This window comes from Phyllostomus discolor, chromosome 7, assembly GCF_004126475.2.
Source record: "Phyllostomus discolor isolate MPI-MPIP mPhyDis1 chromosome 7, mPhyDis1.pri.v3, whole genome shotgun sequence".
NCBI lineage: Eukaryota > Metazoa > Chordata > Mammalia > Chiroptera > Phyllostomidae > Phyllostomus > Phyllostomus discolor.
In genome coordinates, this window is record NC_040909.2 from 98,897,377 (window position 1) to 98,918,393 (window position 21,017).

The 21,017-nt window shown below is 35.4% G+C and overlaps 1 non-coding gene and 1 pseudogene across 1 annotated transcript; both read left to right on the forward strand.

Annotated features, from left to right (window-relative positions):
* Positions 1-3,972: 3,972 nt before the first annotated feature.
* Positions 3,973-19,921, forward strand: LOC114514812 (annotated as a pseudogene).
* On the forward strand, positions 18,875-18,981 carry LOC114514929. The gene has a single exon (XR_003686148.1). It is a non-coding gene; the product is annotated as a U6 spliceosomal RNA (small nuclear RNA).
* Positions 19,922-21,017: the final 1,096 nt, after the last annotated feature.

Here is a 21,017-nt window from a genome sequence, read left to right on the forward strand (position 1 = left end):
CCAAAGAGGAACACACCAAGGCATATCATCATTAAGTTAACCAAGATTAAAGGCAAACAGAGAATGCTAAAATAATCCAGAGGAAAGGAGACAGTTACCTACAAAGGAGTGCCCATAAGGCTATCAGCTGATTTATCAAAAGAAACCATGCAGGCAAGAAGGGGCTGGAAAGAAGTATTTGAAGTCATGAAAGGCAAGAACCCACATCCAAGATTACTCTATCCAGCAGAGCTTTCATTTAGAATGGAATGGCAGATAAAGTGTTTCCCAGAAAAGGTCAAGTTAAAGGAGTTCATCATCACCAAGCCATTATTATATGAAATGCTAAAGGGACTTATCTAATAAAAAGAAAAAAAATATGAACAGTAAAATGACAACAAACACAACTATCAACAAATGAACCTAAAAGAAAAAAAACAATGAAAACAAAAACTAAGCAAACAACTAGAATGGGAACAGAATCAGAGAATGGGTATCACACAGAGGAATTTCAGTAGGAAAGGGGAAGAAAAGAATGAGGGGGAAAAGTACAGGAAAGAAGAAGCATAATTAGTAGGCATAAAATAGATGATGAGAGATAAAAAATGGTATAGGAAACTGAGGACTCAAAGAACTTATACGTACAACTCATGGACATGAACTAAGGTGGGGGATGCAGGAGGGTTTCAGAGGCAGGGCAGAGGGAGAATAAAGGAGAAAAAATGGGAAAACTGTAATAGCATAACAATAAAAAATACTTTAAAAAGATAAGCTAGATTTTCATTCTTCCCTCCTCTTCTCTTGCAATTACCAATGGACATCTAGTTTTCTACATTGTGGCTGGCAAGAAGAAAAGAAAAAATCATAGGTTGAACCAACCAAAAAGCTTGTTATTGACTGTGCTTTCCTTTAAATAACAATGATCTACTTAAATGTATGAACTATCTAAAATTAGGACCTTAACAGACCATGAGATACCATCTTTGCCAGTATTTATTTAGCAACTTAAGTTTGGTCATAGATTTAGTGTCTATCTAGTATTTTTTAAAATATTTTACTTATTTATTTTTAGAGAGAGGGGAAAGAAGGGAGAAAGAGAGGGAGAGAAACAATGATGTGTGAAGGAAATGTCAATGGGTTGCCTCTCACATGCCCCCACCCGGGGGCCTGGCTCACAACCCAGGTGTGTGCCCTGACCAGTGACTGAACCACCAGCAACCTTTTGCTTTGTGGGATGATCCTCAACCCACTGAGCCATACCAGTAAAGGGTTTGATATTTTTCTTAAAAATTTAAACTTCCTATATATTTAGTCACTTTTTAAGGTTTACTAAATAGTAGATTCCACATTCTCGCTGGCATTTTCTGAAGTCCAACAATAAATTTTTCAAGAGCTATTTAAATATGCTTATGTCCAGGAAGATGTATAAGCAAATTCAAAAGTTATCAGCAGTGATTAGAGTTAGTAGATTTATTTGACACCCTTTGAGTATGTTACAATATATTAGAGAGAGTTGCCATAACCCAAGTTTGAGATAAGTACAGGTCAAACTATAAAGCAGCTTCTTGAAGAGAAATAACTCATTAGCCAAAGTTAGAGCTACTTAATACTACCTTTTAAAACCTCCTCTTCTGACCCAGCTGTTGCCTTAATTACATAATCAGGTCAATTGTGATGCTCATTTGTAACTTTGCTTTCAGGTAGGGCCAGATGTTTCATTTAACCTCCAATACACATAAAACACCTGATAAAGTTTTGCAATGCCTTTGTAAGCAGCTGTTTGATCTGGAAACTTAGTGCTGAAGCAGCTCTACTGATCTGGTCATTCTCTCTACATAATGTCAAAGTAATTGTCTTGATCCTTGGGAAAACTGCTGCTGTAGGTGTTATGAAGTCTTTCATTACAGCATGTTAGATCTCTCTCAAATGGCTAATGTCTAGTCAACACATGTTTAGTCTACCTGACAAGAATTTATTAAGTAGATTTAAAATGTACAAAGAAATTGTCGGTCTATTTCTTTGAGTGTGACAATGTAAGCTGAGAGCATTGTTAAGGCAACTTTATTATACACTTGACATTGTAAAATAATGTTTGACCAGACCTTCATCTATGGGCATTGAGTTAACAACACTTGTATTCTTTTTTCTAGTTTATTAAATACATCTAAGAATAATACTCTTTAAATATTCATATTTTATTAACATAGGCACATTTCTAATATTAGTAATTATTTCATGTGATTAAAATAATTAATAGGATGGTAAAGAGTTGATGCTTAAGTTGGTTAAAATTAAATTAAGATAGCATTTTAGCTATGCATAAAGTATTCAACATTTCTAGAAGGACAAACATCTAATCTAAAATAAATAGGCTGGCATATTCCAAAGTCTTAATAGATGAGCATTTATGGTCTATCCTAATGAAAGCTGACCAAGCCCTCTTGTTTTAGATTTCCTGTTCAATGACTCAAAGGTTGAAGTGTTATGCAAAATAAGCTGCATGCAAAAAAGAATTAATTATTATAATATTAAATAATTAAGATATTTTGCTCAATATTTGGAAAAGTAAGATATTTTGTTTAGATATTTTTTGGTTTAATGAATAACCCATACTTTTATCATGTACATTTTCCAAATATACATTCTTGAAAATCTTTGTATTTGATGTCTATAATTTTCTTCAACCTAAATTGGTTAGCCTTTGTGCCTATGATTTTTATTGTTTGTATGCACAACACTAAATAGAAAGCACTTCTTTAAAATGCTTTATAAAGTACAATACTTAAATATACTTCACTTCCTATTTTGAAAGCAGCTGAGCTATTATCCCTTGTGGGAAAGTTCATCCATGCACCCTGTAAGAAAGCAGAATTTTCTAGGTGATGGCATAGCCAGGCCTCAACCTCCTGACAACCTCCACCAGCTATTTCTTGATTTATAAGAGTTTCTGTATTGAGGCTCAATATTTAGAAACTTCTAGATTATAATATCCAGAGACACCATGTTGTCTAAGTTATATAAAGCTATGGCACGTGATTTAAGATGAATTTAAAGGCAATTGGGAACTGAAGCATTACCCATCAGCAATGAGTTAGAGTGATGACACTCTCTAAAATGCAGGTTTTGCTTGGGTGACACTGGATGTGAATTAGATAAAGAGTAACATTATTGAGCAGTGGAAGCCAGGAGGACTGCTTAGTTGTGCTAAGCAAGAAGTTTGAAGTATTAAAGCTCTATACACATTCATGTATGTATGCATATATGTGTGAGCATGTGCTATATTTTATCCAATTGGGAAAATCCATCTTTGGCTTAGATCCTATTTAGCAACTTACTCTTTTTACCAAAATAAGTGGATTAAAAATATTCCTTCCATCACCATCTCAGAAGCCTACCATCACCCATATGGGGTGAAAACAGATCCAGAGATTAAAGCTACACAAATATAAACAGAAGCCATTTCCCCAAAAATGAGCACACAGAAGTAAGCATGTTAAAGAGTAGAAGTAAGCAAAGTCCCCACATTATTCTATTTACGTCATCCTGTGCTTGAGATGAGCTTTGGAGAAGTTGTAATTAGAAAAGAGCAAGCTCAAAGGAAGGAACCAGACCAAAACACAATGGCTAGGAACAGTCACCCGGAACACTTTTAACAGGTTGTGAACAACTGAAGAAAAATGTGAACCAGACCAGAATATTTCTCATAACTATCCTTGGCTAAGAAGTATTTTTCACCAACTCCCAATGAGGGAATATTGAAAGTATTTCAGAATCCTCAAGTATCATTATGGCTGGTTGTACGTTATATTTAAATCAATTATGCCTAGATATCTTTCCAGACTATGGATTTACTAATTCAAGCCTAATTATTTTGTTAATGTTTGGATACAAGAAATCCTCCAGATAAGGCTGTAAATAAACCACTGGAGTCAACATTTTGGTACCCATTGTGATACCAAAGAAGTAGCACCCCTGCCGAACCAATGGGACAACATGCTGCTCATTGCCTGCAGCTCTGCGGACTGTCTTCAGGGCAATGACCTGGAGAGGATGTGTGCAGCTCTGAAGAACTATGGCATTGTCCAAGCCATGGTGAAAAGATCTCTTATGGGTTTGCTTTCAGAGTTCTTGATGTATGTTTTTAACTTTTATGAAGACATTATTTTCTTTTGAGAGTATATTAAATTAGAGAAGGTGATAACTAAATGGCATTCTGAACCAATTCTAATGAAACCACTCTGATAATACTAGAAAAGGTACTAATTTGAACAGGAAAACTCTATCATATTTGCTAAAATTCAGTCATATTACCTTGCAGACACAATTGTGATCATGTCTGATTACAAAGAGTATGGCCTAGTAAGAAAGATTAAAATTATTAAAATCATAATGCTCATTTTCATTTGATTAGTGGCTTCTTAGAATACAGTGGTACCTCGGTACTCATTGTTAATTTGTTCCAGAACTTGGGACAAGTGCCGAAACTGAGAGTACTGAAAAGATTTTTCCCATAAGAAATAATATCGTTAGAAATAATTCATGAAAGTTCCTCAGAACTTTTACATTTTATTGGGCTAATATTAAGTAATGAGGTTGTTTTGTAATACAGAACCTCAAAACTAAACAGGCATGGATAAAAAACAATTAATTACACAAAAATAAAATAAAATTTAACTTCACTTTACCTGTACCACCAAGAAGAGTTCCCGGCATAATGAGATGGGGGGGAAGTTAGAGGAGGAGGAAGGGAAAGGTTAACTGTTGGAAAAGAAGTCCTCTTCCAGGACAATGTAAGGTGATTTCCCAGGGGTATCTTCTCTTTTCTGTCTCTTGGCTTCACTGAACATTGTTGGAGACTCAGATTTCGGGGGTTTCACTAAAAACCTGTCAAAAGAAACTTGTTTCTGTCTGTTTCAAAATGTTTCTAAAGTATGCCATTGTTTGTTCAAACAGGTCCACATTTCAGCTTGCTAGAGCTTTGTCTGGGTGATACTTTTTCCTTAAGGTTTGAACTAAACCCATTTTCCACAAATTTCTTTTGTCAGTGCACTAGATGCTCCCTCCCTTCCCTCCTCCTCTCCTGAAGAAATGTCCTCAGCCACTCTCCATTGCTGCTACTTTCAAAGTTCCTGCAGCTCCTCAGTGCTGAGCCCTGCTCTGTGCTCCTCCACTAACCCTTCAACATCTTCATTACTGACCTCCAGGCCCCTGGACTTGCCCAGAGACAAACCATGCCCACCATTGGGCTACCAGGATCATTCTCAAAGCATCAAAGTCCCATGGAATTACAGCTTCTGGCCATAGTTTCTTCCAGGCAGAGTTCATGGTCTTGTAAGAGACTGCACACCAGGCTTCATCTATGATAGTAACATAGTGGAGGATATTAAAATGGTCCTTCCAGAACTCTCTGAGTGTTACCTGTGTATCTGAGGTTACTTCAAAACACTTCTGGAAAAGGACCTTCATGTAGAGGTTTTTGAAGTTGGAAATGACCTGCTGCTCCAGGGGCTGGAGCAAAGAAGTTATGTTACTGGGCAGGAACTTCACGGTTATGAAGCTGAACTCTTCCAGTAAGTTGCCCTCTGACCCTGGAGAGTGAACAGGAGCACTGTCCATAATTAACAAACCCCTCAGAGAGTTCGTTTTCCTGCAAATATTTTTTCATACTAGGGCCAAACACTTTGTTCATCTACTCTATAAAGAACTGCCTCATCACCCAAGCTTCAGTATAAGCCCTTCATATCACACTGAACTTGCTGGTTATCACATCCTCTCTCTTGAAAACTCATGGGTTTTAACTGTGATGCACCAGCAGGAGCTTAAGTTTTAAATCCCCAGTAGCATTCCCACTCAACAACAGAGCTAGCCTGTCCATCATCAGCCTCTGCCTTGGCAATGACTTCTCCTCTTGAGTGATATAGGTTCTGTTAGGCGTTTTCTTCCAGAACAAACCAGTCTTGTAGAAGTTAAACACTTGTTAGGGGGACAAAACCCTCAATCTCTACATTCTCCCTAAACCTGGTGACATAGGTTTCATCAGGAGAATGTAGAGGCTTTGTTGGCACCAGCTGCCTCTCTGAGCCTCACCACACTAGGAATGCCAGTTCTCTTTTAAAATTTATCAAACCACCCATGGCTGGCTTTAAACAATTCAGTGCTCTTACCACTTGTTCCAGGCTTGTCTTTTAACAGATCAGCATGCAATTGCCTAGCTTTCTTGCAATTTTTTGCCTCAGATATGCTATCACATGCTATTTTTCATTAATCCATATGTAAAGCAAATGTCCTGCTTGTTCCAATGTCTGTGAATGTTGCTTACTCACAGACTTACACCTTTACCAACACTTGATGCTTTAATTACTTCCTTATTCCTCACTTTCGTTGAGATCATTGTTCCTGGTATCTTGAACATAAGAGTGACATCAGTCACACCTATACCACTCTCATACTTAGCTACAATATCTTTTTTTCTTTCAATTGTGGTTCTTATGAATTGTCTTTTAGGCTTGGTGGTGTCACTCTTAGCCTTTTTTGTGACCCACGATTAGCACTTAAGATGCACAAAAATACAAGACAGTAATGGCAAATATGTGGGGATTCTGCATGTTCCAGAGCTACTGTGAAACTGACTCACTGACCTCTGGTTCATCAAGAGAGAGGGTCGCCGAGTGCAGCCCAAGGGATGAGTGGGGAAGCATTTTTTCTTGCAGGGGGCAGCATTGTGACTCACAAATTTTAACAATCAGTCCCAAGCAAGTGCCAAGTGCTGAAACATTTTTCCCACCAAAATGTGATGAGTACAGGGTTTGATGAGTTCTGAAGCTGATGAGTACCGAGATATGACTGTATTAGTAATCAAAATATATCCAAAATATAAAACAAGAAGTGTTCCCAAAAGAAAGCTTCATAACAGAGAGAAGTCATTTAAAATTCAGAATGAGGATGTCACAATAAAAGCGCTGGCAGGTGCCTCAAACACTCAGCCCTGTAATCTACCCAACTGTGTATTTATAATAAATGCATTTGAATCCTCCTGAAGGACTTTGGCTCTAAAATATTTTTCAGAGCTGCCTAGAGAGTCTAGAATCTGGAGCCAGACTGCCTGAGCTCAAATCTCTCCGAATCTTCCTAGCTATGTGACTTGGAGTAACTTATTTAACTTCCGTGCTCCAGTTCTCTCATTTTAAAATGAGGGGATAATGGCATCTCATTGTTATAAGAATTAAATACATTAATAAATGTACAAGCACCTAGCAGATGGCTTGGCACTAATAATGATAACATACTACTATTGTTATTACATAATAAAAATCAGCCTCATTTCTTTGGAGCAGTAATTATTTGTTTCTTTTTGTTAAAATCCAAAATGTTCATTGGAAGCAATCATTGTGTTCAATAGTTTGGGGCTCCATATGACATAAATATTACATAAATACATTTTAGTTTTGGAAGATTAAGATCTGCGGAGAATATTTTCTATTCTTGAATAGCAGTTACCAAGTAGACATCTTAGAAAGTTTGAGCCATGGTGGACACAGCATCATAACTGTCCCATTAATTAGTATAATTGCTTAAAAATTAAAATATTACTATACAGACACCCTGCATAGTAGAAATTCTCTATGTATTTTATTGTTAATATATACATTTCCATTAAAAAAATATGCGGTAGGCAGGATAATAGCTCCTTAAAGATGCCCACATCCTAATCCTCAGTACTTGGCAAAGGGACTTTGACAATGTGATTGAGTTGAAGATCATGAGGTGGAAAGAGTATCCTTGATTATCTGGATTGGTCAAAAATAGTCATATGGGTTCTTATAAGAAGGAGGCAGGTATTTCCAAGTCGGAAGAGATGTGATGACAGAGCAGAGGTTGGAGTGATATGGCCATAAATCAAGCTAAGAAATGGCAGCAGCTTCTAGAAGCTGGAGGGGGCAAGAAATGGATTCTCTCCTAACACTTCCAGAAAGGACACCCACCCACCAACAGACTTCAGCCCATTGATAATGAACTTAAAACCACAAGTTTGAATTTCATTTGTTCATTTATTTCTGTGAGGTTCTGTGGACATAGACTACTCTCCAAATTCCCAACAATCAAGAAGCTGCTTGATTATATAAGATCCATTACTTTTCCTGCATGCATTCCCTTAGTACAGTGCTTTGCACAAAACAGTGAATGAGCATTTGTTGAATGAATAAATGTATCTCATATATGTGAAACCCTTGCCATAGGACAGGGGTGTCAAACTTATTTGCACCAGGGGCCACATTAGCCTTGTGGTTACCTCCAAAGGGCTGAATGTAATTTTAGGACTGTATAAATGTAACTACTCCCTAACAGTTAAGCAAGGGCTTGGCACTACTACTGGGTAGAAACAAGGTGTGGGCTGGATAAAACAAGGTGGAGGGCCGGATTCGGCCTGCGGGCCTCATGTTTGCCCCCTGTGCCATAAGGGAATGACTAAGAGGCTTAAATCAACCATATCTATCCTACCCAGTAGTCAATAAATGCATGAATGTGTTATCAATATATCTGTAGAGCCTACTACAACATAGGAGACTAAAGTAATGAAATCATTCAACATAAAGTTGCAAATTAGAAGATTAAATATCATTTAGTGCCACTCCCTCCTTTCATAGACACTGCAACTGAGGCCTAGACACATGAAAGTGAATTCTTTCTGAATGGGCTGTGTATCCGAGAGGGCTGTGAATTCTAGACTGTGGCTGCTTTCATGCATCTTTGGTTAAAAATAAATTCTTCACACACTTTATTATTTTGATGACCAAGTAATATCAAAACAATTAGAAGATACAAGGAAAACTTTGAAGATGTCTTCTGACCCTCAGAAATTAACTGTAAAACTTGGACCCAATAAGCAGAATTCAGCATAGAAATCAGTATTTCATAGAAATGTATCTCCATCTCTCAAGAAGTAATAAAATTGGAATAGGTGGCCCACACCTTCACTGTATTTGATGACAATAGCATCAATGATACAGCCCAGTATCATCTCAAACCAAAATTGGGAGCCTTCACAAAAAGCATTATTTAAACCTCTGTAAACAACTAGGAATCTGAGTCAGAATAGAAATCACACTTTGCTTTCCTTTCACAAAGCAGCTGAAGAATATTATGTTGCTATTTCAATAAGAATAACACTACACTGATAACAGATTCTATTCAAAATTTAATAAAGCATTAGTCCCTTAATCAAAACATGACTATGAAGCTTGGACTGAAGCTGGAAAGCAGAGTAACATGAACAAAAGAGAAAGAAAACTGTGTCTGAATATCAACTCTACAAACAAATAACTTTTTGTTACACATGCAGCAATTAAAAACGGGAACTTCAAAGCCATTCACAATTTATCTTTGTCAAGCTCATGACCAAGGAAAAGTTTTCATCATGAAATCAATGCAGGTATGAGGTAAATATCAATCAATCAATCAAATGCCATAACACGTATGTGACTATGCATGCACTTTTTTTACTTAGGCTGAAGACATTATCTACATTATATAAAATTATGTCCAAAGCACATGGATTATACATATATATGCATAAAATAGTTACCAAACCTTGCAATTACAAGTATAAGTAAAATAACCACTGATTTAAAATTGTATATGTATCTGGTAGAAAACATTTTTTTCCTCTAATTCTACATGTATAATGGTTATAGGAACTTTTTCTGGAATCAGACTTCCTAGCTCTAATTCCTGACATTACCACTTATGGATTTAGGGCAACATATTCAAACAGATTTCTCATAGATAAATTGAAATAATCATAGTGCCTACCTCACAGAGTTGTAAATACTTAATGAAGTAATGCTTAAAACTACTGCTATTCATAAAATGGAATTAATTGAAAAGTTTTAAAAATTAAACCTACCTGAGAAAGCTTTATTTTATTGATAAATATATCACCATATCCCCCCAAACTGAACTTGGTAATTTTGATTTATTTCAATCCCTAAATAATGATCTGTAGAAGCCATTTACAACATGAGTCCTGAAATCAGCAAGTGTATTTATACAGGTTCAATCAGGTTTTAATAATACCATGGTAGCCTTCAGTTCCATTCTACAAGTACATTTTCAGGTTCAAGCTTATATTAATACTTTTTGTTCATGGAGACAGTGAATTTTACTAAATTAAAAGTGGTGTTTTGATAGTTATACAATATCAAAGAAGTGATTTTTTAATGTTTTTTTTTTACTTTGATTTTTCTAAAATTGATTTTCTTTTATTTTCTGGGGCTATTCCCCTTAGATGTTAATGTGCTGGTTAGTGGCTTTATGATTTCTCTGTCCTCTGGACTTTCCTTAGGGCCTGGGCAAAGACCATAGTCTCTGTAATTTCAGCTTTTGGTATTAGGGACAATGAAAATCAGGGTTTGAGTTATCTTAGGCAAGGATCAGACATCATAGAGACAAAGTGGGAATATATAAACACAAGCATAGCAAATCCTGCCAGGTATATAGCATACATAAAGTTTGTGAGGTGAGTGGGCCTGAGAGGTCAGATTTAAGCAAGGACTGGGGCATTCTCATTTCATAAAAGGAAGGAGAGCCTGAATATCTGAATGTGACAGATAGATAGGCTGCATTCAAAAGGGAGATCTGGCTCGCATAGCAGCCAGAATTAAAGGGTATTTTGGGGAGAATATCTGTAGAGTCTTCTTTCTCCTTCCTGCCAGTTCCCTAAGTGAACAGCCTATCTCTCACTTGCTTAAATCTCACAGGAAGACAACCACATTACATTTTCAACTCAGTGGTCATAGTTGTTCAATTATATGGTGATAGCCATTGTGGTTGTTCTGTCTCCATGTCTCTTCACTAGGCTCTTCAAACTCCCGTTAACCATTTGACCCAATACCATCCCTTCTCTGGATCTCACTGTTCTTTCCTAGGCAGAGTTCTATAAAGTTCCTTTATTCAAAATTAACCCTGTCCATGTTCCACTTCTTCTAGGTTTGTTGTCTATAAGATGATTCATCCATTTAACTATTCAGCCAGTCAGTCCTTCATCCATCCATTTATTCAATAAAAGGTGTATAATCCTATAGGCCAGGCACTTCCCTGAGTGCTGAAGATGTACAGGGAACAACACAACATCCCTACTCTGTCATGGTTATCTTCCAGTGATAAGACAATACAACAGGGAAAGCGAAGGGCTGCTTACATTGAGTGGTTAGGAAAGGCCAGGTTGAGGAGGTTTATTCCTTTGCTAGGGCTATCATAACAAAATACAGCAAATAGCATAACAAAAACAACAGAAGTACTTTTTTCTCATAATTCTGGAAGCAAAAGTCTAAGGTCAAGGTGTTTGTCAGGGTTGGTTCCTTCTGAGGTTTCTCTCCTTGGCTTGTAGATGGCTATCTTCTCAGTGTTTCCCTCTGTGTAAGTCTGTGTCCTAATCTTCTCTTCTTATAAGCACGCCAATCCTATTTGATTAGGACTAACCATAATGACCTCCTTTTAACTTAATAACCTTTCAAATAACTCTATCTACAAATATAGTCAATCTTGTAGATTGAATTGTACACTCAAAATTTAAATATCAAAATCCTAACCTACAATGTGACTATTTGTAAAGATAGGGTCTTTAAGAAAACAATTGAGGTTAAATAAATCATAAGATTAGGACTCTAATCCAATAGGCTGGTGTGCTTATAGAAAGAGGAAGGACACTAAGGATGTGCACACATAGAGGAATGACCACATGAGGACACAACAAGAATATGATTGTCTTCAAGCCAAAGAGAGAGGTGTCAGGAGAAACCAAACTTACTTACATCTTGATCTTGGACTTTTAGCTTTCATAACTGAAAAAATAAATTTATGTTGTTTAAACCACCCAGTCCATGGAATTCTGTTATGGAACTCCTAACAAATTAATATAATCAGTTCTAAGGTACTGGGGATTAGGATTTCAACATGAATTTGAGGGAAGCAAAATTCAGACCATAATACATAGTTATATGTAAACTAACAAGGAAGTAAAACCAGTCTGACAAAGAATTCCAAAACCAGTCTGACAAAGAATATCACACAGTGCATGAAGTGTCTGAAGGCAGGCATGAGTACCCCTCAAAGGCAAGATGGTCCATCTAGAAATCCAGTGTTCCTAGAGCAAAATAAATAAGGGGTGAATGGTAGGTAAGAGAGTCAAGCTGGAAGGCAAAGCCAGATCATACAGAAAGAACCATGCAGAGCATAGCAATATGTTTGAATCTCATTGAAACAGTGGGCCATCTTGGATGGCTTTCAATAGATGAGTGACTTACCTGATTTGTTACTCATTTGTACTTCTTTTTGTGCATAGCATAGATTGTAGATAGGCTAAATAGAAAATGCCAAGAATACTTAGGAGGAAATGGAAAAAAACTACATGACATATAATGGATTGTGAGAAAGAATAGAGATTAAAAGAAATTGATGGACTTAAGATATCTTTTGGAGAGAGAACCCTAAGAATTTGCTGATGAATTAGATATTAGGGATAAAAGGAAGGGCTGCTTCACAGATCATATGCAGATTTTTGCCTCAAATTTTTGAGTGGATAATAGAGTATTTTATTGTGATGAAGAAGACTAAGAAAGAAAAAAAACTGTTGGAAAGAGTAGGAGTTAAGCATTTCTGTTCAAGTTGTTAAGGATAATAGTACAAACATTCCCTAGTGACTCAGCTGACAGAATCACATTTGGGTTTGTTGATTTGTTTTGTTTTTAGCAAACAACTACTTCCAGAATTATGAGACACATTATTGATAGCTATCTTTGAAAATGTTATTTTGATCCAAATCTTATTTAAAATTTTCCCCTCTATTTCTTTTATTTCATGGTATCCACTGTCTTTGGGTCGTTTTCTGAAAGTGTAATTCCCATATGTAACTTTGTTCCTGTGAAAAAGTAAGTTTTATATCACATGGTTCAAAATAAATTTTCAGGAATAAAAACTAGGCTTATTTAGATTAATGAATCACATATATAAGTTATAATTATATATATATAAATTAAATATACAATGATCCTCATACAGAATGCAGTCAGCTTTAATAATATTTGATATGATGTTAACAGAAACCTGTTTTTATAGTACCTTATCATAATTGGATTGATTCTGTAACTTTCTTTAAAGCACTATTCTGAAGATAACAAATAACTGAAAACAGTAAGAAAGTAATGCATTTGGCTGACCAACTGTGGGAAGTAAATTGGACTATCTAAATTTTCTCTCTATATAGCACTAAATGCAAAATAAAAGTCTACTTTAAACTAAGAAAAAAATAATAATTGGTGTGAAACAGATATTGGAGGTACTATCCATCTTTTAAAAGTGCATTCTGTTAAAGCAGTATATAAATCTGCTCCATTTTTAAATGGCGCTCATATACATCTACTTTCCTAGCACCTCTCTTCAGTTTTCTCTTGAATTTTTGAATAAGTTTTAATTTGAAGAAAAGTAGTCATAGGTACATCAAAAAATAGTGATCCTTTATACTGAAGGAGACAGGGAGACATTGAGACACAGATGGGTGATATGGTCACATTCACATTTTAGATGGACTTTTCTGGGTGCTGTGGAGGAATGATATAAAAATGAAAATATGGCAGCAGGGTGATTGGTGAGAAAGCCATGCCAACAAGGCAGGACAAGGAGGAGTAACCAAGGAGGACCTCAACAAAGGCAGGTGGTGGGGCAAAGAAGAAAAGAGCTTTGAAAGAAAATATTTGTCACACAGAGTTAGAAGTAGCAGGTGACCCATTACTGAATTTCTAGTTTGAGTGATGAGATATTAGATTACGCCACCAGCTGAAGTAAGGGAAAAATAAGAAGACTATGTTGGGAATGGACATGCTCGGTGATTAATCTTATGTGTCAACATGAGTTAACAAAGAGCCCAGATTAAACATTATTTCTGGTGTGCCTGTAAGGGTGTTACTGTATTAGATTTGGATGAGAATTAATAAACTCAGTAAAATAGATGGCCCTCCACAATATGGACGGGCAATATCCAATCCATGAAGAGCCAGAATAGAACCAAAGTTGGAAGAAGGAGGAATTTGAGAAATTTGATCCTTTCCTCTTGCCTCACTGGTGAACTGGGACACCTCACCTTGTCTTCTTCTGTCCTAGAATTAAGATTTATACCATATGTTCCCCTGGTTCCCAGGCTTTCAGATTCACTTTTAACTATGCCACTAGTTTTCCTGGGTTTCAGCTTTCAGATACACTTTGTGAGACTCCTCAGCCTTTATAATCACGTGAGATTTTATATATATACAGATAGATAGATATGTAGATACATATATAGATAGATATTTGCATCTATATCTCCGTAGAACCCTGACCAAAGATAGGAGTGGAAGTAATTAATTATTCTTTTCTAACCATAATGACCTCCTTTTAACTTAATAACCTTTGGACAAGATGAGCTTGAAGTGTTTGTAGATGTCTAAGAGGAGATGCTGCTGAAATCTTACGAAAGAGGTCAAAACGAGAGAAACAAACTTTGGATTCATTGGCTGTACTGAATCCCTATTAATGTGAGATTGTCAGGAGAGGTCAAGAAGACTTAGAAGAACTCAGGGCCAAATACGGAATGTGGTAAAACATCAACATTTAAGTGGTGAGCAAGAAGCAGCAAAACAACTGGATCTACTTTTTTTGTCTATAACAATGGCACATATAATATAGAATTTCAATTAATGAACTTTCATAATAGAAGATTGATAAACTAGAGAGGGGGGAAACTTTGTGATATAAAACCTGAAGATTCTAAAAGTATGATTTAGTGGAAATTGCTAGTGTCTTCAAGGAAGTTTTATTCCATCTTGGTTCTAACATCAGCCCTAAAATTAGTGCTATTCTAATGCCACTGGAGTAAAAGAAAACACACACACACACATACACACACACTCTGATGGAGCAGGCTCAGCAAGTATCTAAAACTCTGCAGCAGGAGTTTACCTTCATTAATATCATCATAGGCATTTTTAAACTGTGGTTCAGCACAAAATTCTTCAAGGTGCTTTGTGCATAGATCGTTAGTAATCGAATCACCTAGAGTATACAGGAATCTGTGCGTTCCAGGAAAAGAAACAATGAAACAGTTTTGTTAACATATATTTAACAATTTGAAATGTAAGACTATAATGTCTACAAAAAAATGCCAAATGTATTGAATAATCATTCATCATTAAGTGTCATGCATGCACTTTCAAGGACTGTGCTGGTATTTATTTTCAATCTTGGAAAACATGTCTTTTCTCATTATTTGCATGACATATTAGTTGGTTTTTTATATTTCTTCTTATTATTAGGTTTATTTAAATTCTTGATTCCCAAAACTAAATTAATGGTTCAAAACTGATTCATTGAAGCATAAAAAGTATTCATGAAATAATAATATAAATATAGTTACCCAGGTTAATGTTTTTACATATAATAGTAAATAGAACTCTAAGAAAAATGTAAAATGTGAATATGCAAATATGATTATTTCATGTTTTCAAGAAAATGTATAAGAACCTGTTGTCATGGGAGGAGCTGAGGGCGAAACTGCTCGAAATTTGTGAGCAGAGGCTTGGCTCACACAGTTGGAGCACAATGGGAAGGGTCACAACTGGAGAACAAGCCAAGCATTCAGTTTTAAGTGGAGTCAATGTTCCCACCTGGGGACTTTCTTATGAATCCAGGTCCTTCAGATGAACACATGATGAAGAAACCAGGAAGATGAGATTCCATTTGCATTATCTTAAACAGAAGCAACTTATTATAAAGACTGAATGACAACATATGTCGAATGACTTCAGGGAACAGGTAACTCCAAAACACTGTCCCCTCCACACAAGTGGGAAGTAAACTGGCAATAACAGTTAAAATCAAATTTATGAGAAATCTGTAAACTAGTCAAAAGATTACAGCAACCAGGTGAATAATGAAACAAGAACAAAATAACTGAATCTCTGTTTTGAAGAGAAATTCTGTCAAATCATTAGCTGTTTATCAAGCTAACAGAAAAGAAATGTAAGTGGCCATATAAAACAAACAATATAGACTTTAGAAAATTAGTTGATAAAAACTACTAAACAAATGAACAGCAACTACTCCAACAACCAGTAATATAAAAGATCAAGGAAGGAGTAAAAATCTAATCCCTATTTTTATCATATTATAATACTCAAAATGTTTAATTTTAGCAAAATATTATAATGCATACAAAAATATGGCTCGTACACAGGAAAAAAAATGAATAGAAACTATCCCTGAGGAATCCCAGATATTGGACTTAAAAAAGACTTAGAATGAAATATTTTAAGTGTACTCAAGGAGCTAGAAGAGACCATGTACAAAGAACTAAAGAAAACCATGTAAATGTTGTGTCAGCAAATAGAGAATATCAAGAGATATACATTATAAGATAGAATCAAATACAGATCCTAGAGCTAAAAAGTACAATAACTGAAATAAGAATTTCACTAGAGAGGTCCAACCTTGAATTTCAGCAAGCAAAAAATAATCAGTGTACTTGAACTAGGTCAATTGATGTTAGTCAGTCTGAGAAACACAAAGATAAAAGAATGAGAAAAATCAACAGGACCTAAGAGACAGGTAGGACCTCATAAGGTGTACCATCATAAGAATAATAGAAATTTTAGTGAAAGAGAAAAGGGAAAATACATTTGAAGAGTAATTGCTGAAAACTTCCCAAACTATATAAACCTGTACACCTAATAAGGTCAATGAGTCCAAGTAGGAGAAACTTAAAAAGATCCATACCAAGACAAATTATAATCAAACCATCAATGCTAAATACAAAGAAAGAATCTGGAAAGAAGCAAGAAAAGCAACAACCAGATTCATCATGTACAAGGGATTTTTGATTAGAGTAACAGCTGACTTCCAATCAGAAACCACGGAAGATAGGAGGCTATGCAATGACATATTCAAAGTCATGAAAGAAAAAAAAAACTGTTAATAATTCATAAAGCTATCCTTCAAAAATGAAGAGATAGCCCCAAGTAGAGAAAAAATGGAAAAGTTCACCACTAGTAAACTTTCCTCAGGAGAAATGCTAATGTAAGTCTTTCAGGCTGACAAAGCTTGAATCCTTTTAAGGAAATAAAGAAAATCATAAAGGTAACTATATAGGTAAATATAGAATAGGTAGTACTGTGTTTTTGGTTTGCAACCCATCATCTTTCCTATATAATTTAAAATACAACTACCTAAATAATATTTACAAATCTACAGTGACCAGCAAACAATGTTCAAAGAGGTAATTTGTTATAATAATGATAAAAAGGGGGTTTAGAACTTTATAAGAGAAAAATCGTGTATAGTCCTGAATCTAATTTTAATGAGGCATTAATTCAAAACAGATTGTGTTATAAATTAAGTTGTTAACTGCATTAAAATGTTAGTGGGCAACTACTAAGAAAATATGTTAAAATATATAATAAATAAATCAGAAGGGAGTAAATATAGAGTACTAGAAAAAATCAATTAATCACCAAAGAACGCAGTACTACAGGAACTGAGGAACAAAATGATATGACATAGGAAAAACAAATGGCAAAATGGTAGAAGTAAGTTCTTCCTTATTAGTAACAGCTTTAAGTGAAAACATTAACATCTCCAATTAAAAGGCAAAGATTGACAGATAGTTTTAAAAACTGATCTAACAATAGGTAATATGAACAATAGGTCATCCACAAAAAACTCAGTTTAGATCCAAAAACACAAATAGGTTGAAATAAAAAGAGAAAAAAATGACAATTTATGCAAACAGTGTCAAAAAGTCTGGAATGGTTAACATCAGATACAAGAGACTTTATGACAAAAATTTTATGAAAGATAGAAGGACATTATATAATAATAAACTGTCCATTGTATCAAGAGAATATAACAATTATAAATGTGTCTCACCTAACAGAGTCCAAAATAATACAAAACTGAGGGAAGAAATTTAAGGTTCAACAAAACAGCCTTATTGCTGATATAAAGGAAGTTTTATAACAGCAATGGTCTGGATGGAAAAGCAAACCAGCCACAACTTTCCCCTATACTAACTGCTAATTTAGAGCAAGGCCTTAACTCTGTTCAATTCTATGAAGCCTACAATAGATGTGGAAGCTGCAGAAGAAACGTTTGAAAATAGCAGTTTTTGGTTCACAATGTCTAAGGACAGAAGCCATCTCCATAACATAAAAGTGAAAGGAGAAGCAACAAGTGCTAATATAGAAGCTGCAGAAGGTTTTTCAGAATATCTACCTAAGACAATTAGTGAAGGTAGTTATACTAAACAACAAATTTTCAAAGTACATAAAACAGCATTATATTTGAAGAAGATGCTTTTTAGAACTTTTGTAGCTGGAAAGGAGATACCAATGCTTGGCTTCAAAGCTTCAAAGGACAGGCTGACTCTATGGTTAGGGGCTAATGCAGCTGGTAACTTTAAGTTAAAATCTGTGCTCCTTTACCATTCTGAAAATCCTAGGGCCCTTAAGAATTATGCCAAATCTACTCTGCCTGTGCTCTATAAATGGACCAATAAAGCCTGATAAAAATACATCTGTTTACAACATGGTTTACTGAATACTTTAAACCCACCTACTTCTCAGAATAAAAATTTCTTTAAGAACATTACTGTTCATTGACAATGCCCTAGGTCACCCAAGAGCTCTGATAAAGATGAGCAATAAGATTAATCTTTTTTTCATATCTGCTAAGGTAACATTTGGTAGCCTATGTTTCAAGGAATAATTCCAACTTTTGAGTCTCATTACTTAAAAATCAATTTTATAAAGCTACAGCTGCTACAGATAATGATTCCTCTGATGGGTATGGGCAAAGTCAGTTGAAAATCTCTGGAGTGCTCACTTTGGCAGCACATATTCTAAAATCGAAACAATGCAGAGAAGATTAGCATGGCCCCTGCACAAGAATGACACCCAAATTCATGAAGCATTCCATATTTTTTAAAAACCCACATCTTTAGAAAAGATTCACCATTCTAGATGACATTAAGAACATTTGTGATTCATGGAAAGAGGTCAAAATTTCAATGTTAACAGGAGTTTGGAAGAAGTTGATTCCAGGCCTTATAGATAACTGAGCATCTCAAGACTTCAGCAGAGGAAGTAACTGCAGATGTTGTGGAAATAGCAAGAGAACTAGAATTAAAAGTGGAGCCCAGCCCTGGCTAGTGTAGCTCAATGGATTGAGCATGGGCTGTGAACCAAAGGGTCACCAGTTCGATTCCCAGTCAGGGCACATGCCTGGGTTGTGCACAAGGGCACAAGCCAGGTCCCCAGTGGAGGGCGAACAGGAGGCAATTACACATTGATGTTCTCTCCCTCTTTCTCCTTCCCTGCCCCTCTCTCTAAAAATAGATAAATAAAATCTTTATGGAAAAGAAAAAAAGGGCATACAAGAGTATATTAAAAAAGTGGAGCCTGAAGATGTGACTGAATTGCTACAATGTAATAATAAAACTGATGAAACTTCTATGGATGAGAAATTTCTTCTTATGAATGAGCAAAAGAAGTGTTTTTTTAATGATAGAATCCATACCTGGTGATGATGCTGTGAAGATCATGGTAATGACAGCAAGAGACTTAGGATATTACATAAATTTAGTTGATACAGCAGTGGCAGAGTTTGAGATGATTGACTTCAATTTTGAAATAAGTTTTGCTGTGGGTAAAATGCTATGAAAGAGCATCACAAGCTACAGAAAAATGTGTCCTGAAAGGAAGTGTCAATCAGTGCAGCAAACTTTATTATCTTATTGTGAGAGATTGCCACAGCCATCCATCCTTCAGCAACCACCACTGATCATCAGCAACCATCAACATCAAGGCAAGACCCTACTGCGCCAAAGAGATTATAGCTCACTGAAGGTTCAGATAATGGTTAATGTTTTTTAGAAACAAAATATTTTTTACTTCAGGTATGTTCATTTTTTTAGATATAATATTATTACACATTTAATAATATACAGTATAAACATAATTTTTCTGTGTACTGAGAAGCCAAAAAAATGTGTGACTTGCTTTATTGCAATATTTGATTTGTGGCAGTACTCTAAAACCCAGCCCAACATATCTCCAAGGTATGCCTATATTTGCTTACTCTAAATATTTGCTAAAGATAATCTTCAATAAGACAAAATTAGAGTTCAGATAAAAACTTTCATTTCTAAATAGGCTTACCTACTCTCATGGGTGTGTGTGTCTAGTGGTATCATAAATTTGCTACTAAATGCTCTATTCATATCTGCTCCAACCATCTCCATATCCTCCATGATCTCTTTAAGAAATTGTCATAAAATAGATGGGTAAAGGTTAAGAATGGTATAGGAAACAGAGAAGTCAAAGAACTTATATGTACAACCCATAGACATGCACTAACAAGGGAATGCTGGAGGACTGGGGGGTGTAGGGCAGAGGGTGGGTAAAGAGGAAAAATTGGGAAAACTAATAGCATAATCAATAAAATATACTTTTTAAAAAAGTCCCAAACTGGAAACCATGCAAATGCCCATCAGCACTGGAGCGGATAAATACAAAAGTCTGCAGCCATGAGAATAATCAGCACACCCACCACCAACAACAAAAGAAATAGTCATTAAAACAACACAAATAACTTCCTTCACTATCTTTTGTGATGATCTTTTATCATCACACACTAGTACTAACTTCCAATTTCTTTTTTCATTCTTAGATGCTGTCTCAAACTATATTATTTACCATTCTTCATATTTTAATATTTCAGATATTACTTTTTCTTTCTTTTACCCATTTTCTTTATTTACCATCAAATGCTTTAATCCCTAAACTGACACTTTTCAAAGTTTAACATTGATTAAGATATATATCTTTTTTCAAGTAATAATAATCTTTTAATTCTGCACAATGCTTTACAGTTAACAATGTTACATGTTATACCATTTGTGACTTAAAACAAACCTTTGAAATACAGAGAAAAGACACTTGACTTGAATAACAGCTTAA